The 5,345-nt window shown below is 31.3% G+C and overlaps 1 pseudogene; it reads right to left on the reverse strand.

Moving 5' to 3' along the window:
- Positions 1-3,756: 3,756 nt before the first annotated feature.
- Positions 3,757-4,942, reverse strand: LOC100714841 (tripartite motif-containing protein 59-like; annotated as a pseudogene).
- Positions 4,943-5,345: the final 403 nt, after the last annotated feature.

Here is a 5,345-nt window from a genome sequence, read left to right on the forward strand (position 1 = left end):
ATCCTAAATCTTCCAATCTGACCAAAAATTATAGAATCAATCAGTTTAATCTATTTTATCAACAGAGTTAAAAGAAAAATCAAATGGTCATACACAAAGATGAAGAAACAGTGATGGAAAAATACAAATATTCATTCATTTAGTATAAAAATTTAAATAAATACTATAGGAAAATTCATTAATATGGTAAAGAATATTTACAAAACTCTATAGCTCACATCATATATAATAGTAAGAAATTTGGTGTTTTCTACTATAATCAAGCAATAATGTTTCCTCTAGCCAGTAATTTTTAACATTATTGAAAGTCTCTTAAGTAAAATTAACCAATTAGAAAGGAAGACATAATTCTTTAGATGGCCAAAATAATTGACAGACCTCCTATAGTAGTAAACAATTAAAAGATTATCAGGTAAAAGATAAATATACAATTAAATATCTTCTTACCAACACTGAACAAGTGGAGTTTGAAAATTAAAAGTAGGGTATACGTCTATATCCGTACCACCCCAAATGATGTATTTAAGTATAAATTTAAGAAAATGTGCTGAAGATCAATGAAGAAATCTATAAAGCTCTGAAGAAAGAAATCAAAATAACAAAATAAACAGAGATATCACCTATGTGAATGGACCTAAAGAGTTGATATTTTAAGATGTTTCACTCCCTAGCTCAAGAAGGGGGAGGGCTTGAGGTAATCCACATCAAAGTATTTTATGGATATTGACAAATTGATTTTAAAAGTTTATATGTAAAGGGAAAAGATTTTAAAAAGACAAGCATTACAGTAGAAGGAAAGATTGAAAGATGGAAAACTAATATTACTAGACTTCAATGCTTACTATAAAACTATAGTAATCAACTTGGTGTTGTATTATTGATAGAATGACAAACAGATCATAATGTTTTAATTTTTAAACAGGCACCATGTTTTGTGATCACACTCAGTACTTACATATTTAAAGCTGAGAAAGAAATCATTCCCAGATATTTGACATTGAACTTTGTTTGTACATGATAAGCAATATGGATGCTCCTCAGCTTACAAAGAGTACGTGCCATAAGTTCATTTGAACACCATGGCTTACCAATCTGCAATCTTGGAGTGGAGTGTTAATGATTTATCCTTGGGATCCTGTGGTTGACTGGCATTTAGGGTTTACTGCTGCTCTTCATGAAAGGGACGGTCACATTCTTTATCTTTACTGAGAAAAGGGCCAAAATTCAAAGCAACCATTTTTCTTGAATGTGTATTATTTCTGAACTATAATTAAATCCAAAAAATAAATTCAAACCATCATAACTCATGGATTGGCTGTAACTAAGTTTATATGGGTTTAGCTTCATTGAGATAGGATATTTTAGAATCTGAATATATGTTAACATACTCTTTTAAGTACTTGTGCTATATACAAATAGAGATATGTAATATTCCATATACTACATAGCCTATTGAAAAAAGAATGGTTTTAATTGTGGATATAAATTAAATGTTGTTCCTATAAGATTGATATATAAAAGCATTATCATAAAATAAGACAAATTGAAAGGCAAAATAATTTCATTAAACTCTCAGTTTAATTGTGCATAATTTCTAATATTCCAAAAATAATTTCATAAAATAGAAATAAAAATGTAAATTCAAACATTTATAGGAAACACAGAGGAAGAGGAAGGTGGTTTTTTCTGCTTGATCCCAGTTATTCAGTATTAATTCCTAGTTGGAATTAAATGTAATGTCTCACATGTCTCTGTTTCACTGACTAAAATCTGTCTTTTGTTTCTTCTTCTGAGTTCTCAAATTTCTCTTTGTCAATTTCCCTTTCAATCTACATTTTCTTTTCTCTTCTTTTTCACTTCAAATCCTCTGCAAGGTTTTTACTCCTTCTCTCTCACTCACTTTACCTTTCTCCTCAGATGTACAGATGAGAGGACAAAAATCAAGGAAAACTGAGGAAATCTCTTCTTTTTTTAAGCATACAGAGGAAACAAAATAGTTGCAAATAGTCACATTTATAATGTGTGTGCTGAAACCAAACTTAATCATTCATTTACTAATTCACTTAGAAGCATCAATAAAATACTAGATATTATTAGGAAATGTCTATTTTTATTTTCATCTTAGTATTTTCATTTTTATCTTATTAGTTGCCTTCATTTTGGAAGTGCTAACCAAAGTATTGTCTTCTTATAAAATTATTTTCCTAACAAAGTTAAGTGAATTCCTAGGATTCCTTGCACTAATGTTTACTGAAGACTCCACATGTTCAAAACTTGAAATAATATCTGTATCTAAGTATGGGTATTAACTAAACTTAAAACTTATTATTCATATCTCATGAAAGAATTAGCTCAAACCTGTAAGTATGTTAATGTGTTCTATTTTTATTTCTCATTGCTTTCAACATGTTGACCTAGTCTTTTTTCATCTGATTTATCTTTTTCCTCAACAGGCTACGACAATATCTTGTTATACTGCACCATCTCAGTTCATTTGCCTTGAGTTGGTAACACATAAACTACATAGACATTATACATCGAGTTGTGTGTTTGGTGTGTGTGTGTGTGTCTGTGTGTGCGTGCACGCGTGTGCTGTTGGATGATCTTAAGGCTTTGAATTCATAAGTATTTTACCTCTGAATGACGTGATTAGGTTTTCAAAAACCATTGTCTTGATTTTTTTGTTGTTTATTTATTTTGAGAAAGTATCTCATTAAGTGACTTTAAATTCCCTTCTGGCAGCCTCAGCCACTAAAGTAGATGGCATTTTAACAGCATGCACCATTCCTTCAGTCACATCTCTTCTCTTCCCTACTTGATAATTAACAGAAGATAAGAAAAACCATGTTTTTTAATGAATTTTAAAAAATCATGTCTTTTTAATTTGTTGACTGAAAGTATCAAAATCCAAAGAACAATGTACCTGTGCAATGTATCTTGCCTTGAATAATAATGTAAATAATAAATTGTTATAAAATTCAGAATATGAAAGGAGTTGAAATTATTTTGAAAAGTTATGCGTTTTAGACATTGTTATTTTTAATTATGTATTTACAGACATGAAAATGACTCAGAACAGTTTGCTGCATGATTAACATAAGTTGCAGAACAAAGTAGGAGTTTACTGCTCTCTTGCTTTTAAAAATGGAGTGAAATTAATAACTGAAAGAGGAAATAAGAATTTTAGAAGAACCTAAAAAATATTAGTTATACCTGATTGACGATTTTTACCTGAGTATTATTCAACAGATAGAGTTCTTGTGTAATCATTTCAAAATTATAAATTCAATTGAAAAATGGCAAATTTTCAGTATTTTAGGTAGTAATGTAGTAATAATATCTTTCTCTCAAAAAATAGGTAAAAAATTTTGAGGATTTTTTTAATCTCTGAACCTGAAACCTAGATTCATACATAGGTAGATAGCATTGACTCGTGAAACAGACAATAGTGCAAGATTTAAATGCCAGCAGCTTTAAGTCAACTTTCAAGCCAATACAAATGGGACAACAGTAATAAACCAGTCACTGATTACTAATCTAATGATCTAATGATTAGTATCTAATGATTAGAATCTTTGTCATTTTCATTTTTACCTGATGAACTATCTCCAACTGAAGTCTGAGAGGTTTAACACATTTTAAATTTGCCTGAACTCTACCAAAGTTTAGTTTACTATTTATACTCCCTCCTGTTTATCATGAGCAATTGCCTCTTCTGTACAGAATAAGCTCATTTAACAATTTAGATTCAAATTTTCAAGGAGAAACTATTTTCCACATGAATTCCTTTAACAAATATAAAGTGTGACATAGTATGGCTTTTAAATCATGCAAATTGCTAGGCAAACTCTAGTAAACAAGGAGATTTCAGGAAAACATTCTGAAGATACTTCATTTAAGAAAGTTATTATGTACTGGCAGAAAAAGAGCACCAACATTAAAAACACTGAAATGCTTAAAATATGAAAAAAAAAAAAAAAAAAAAAAAAAAAAAAAAAAAAAAACTAACTTCTTTTTGATCTTTATCAGGCCAGGATGATGGCATCCTTATTGAAGAAATTTTCATTTCAGGGATGAAAGCTTTCTTAATTTCCTCAATTTCTGTGCTGCTCCATCTTTTAATACTTGGCTAAGTTGGGGATTAAATTTCAGTAGGGTGGATCTCGGTAAGTGGTCTTTGTTTTAAGATCTGCGCACTCTGGCAGACGTAATTTTTTCAAGAAATTTAAGTGGAGACTTCTTGTAAAGATGTCAGTGTCGTTTGCTCAACTGTTGTTCTCTTATTTCTTTCATATGTGGAGTATATTCCTGATTTATCAGATTGCCAGCATCATAGCGAGCTGTTATAATTTTTTTTCTGTTCTAATGTATAAATAAGCTGTTCAAAATACTGGAGAACAGCTTGTTTATTGCCCTGGATCATTTCCTGAGAATAGCTTGTGTTTTTTTAGCTTTTCAATAAGCTGAGTAGTACCTGTCCAATGTGTGTTAGTTAACTGTTTCAGCAGTTTCTGAGGTGTGTCCTTTTCCTTCAGACAGGCACTTTGAAGGTCATCTATATGATGACCATGATGTTGACCTACTATAAGGCAGTGACCACAAACAATTTTTTTTCTAGTAAAACATTTAATGGTTTCTTGTAATGTTCAGGGCAGAAAACACCTTCTGGGATGTCTTGCTGCTGATACATTTCAATACTGGCCCTTGATGCAAAATCAACAGGTAAAGATTGAATACCAGTTGGACCAATTTCAGTAGCACTTCTGCAACTAGGACATTTGAGTGGAATTCTTAAAGGTCTCAGTTCATAAAAATGACCAGATGCCTGAAGAACATTTCCCAAACAACTTCTATCAAAAGTATAAGAGCATGGTAGTGTAGGCAGATCTTCAAAAATATTGAAACAAATGGGACACATTATCTTGTCCTCTAAATTCTGCATTTCCTATATTATTGATTTCCCAATAAGGATACTGACTATATTTTATCTTCTCCAAATTTTCCAGATTCTCATATTCCAAAATTAATTTTATCCTTGATGTTTCAGATTTGTGTCCTCAAACAATATGCCATAGGAATGACTGTCAGTTCACCAATTTTAATGTTTACTTGCTTATACCAGGAAGAACCAGGTAGTCAGGCAGAGCTCCTGGTCTTCAGCAGAGCACCACAGCTGGACTCGGACTGTGAAGCAGGGCCCGACACATATTTCATTATAATCTAGAAACTATACAAACCTGCAAACCTGAAAAGGCCAATGAATGCCAAAGGAGCAAGCTGCATGCAGAAATACTATTGGCTTCGTATTGTTTTGTATTGGCATATCAAATCAAGTGTTGGGGTTC

This window comes from Cavia porcellus, unplaced genomic scaffold (assembly GCF_034190915.1).
Source record: "Cavia porcellus strain 051 isolate PalLab524CR breed Dunkin Hartley unplaced genomic scaffold, mCavPor4.1 scaffold_30, whole genome shotgun sequence".
Taxonomy (NCBI): domain Eukaryota; kingdom Metazoa; phylum Chordata; class Mammalia; order Rodentia; family Caviidae; genus Cavia; species Cavia porcellus.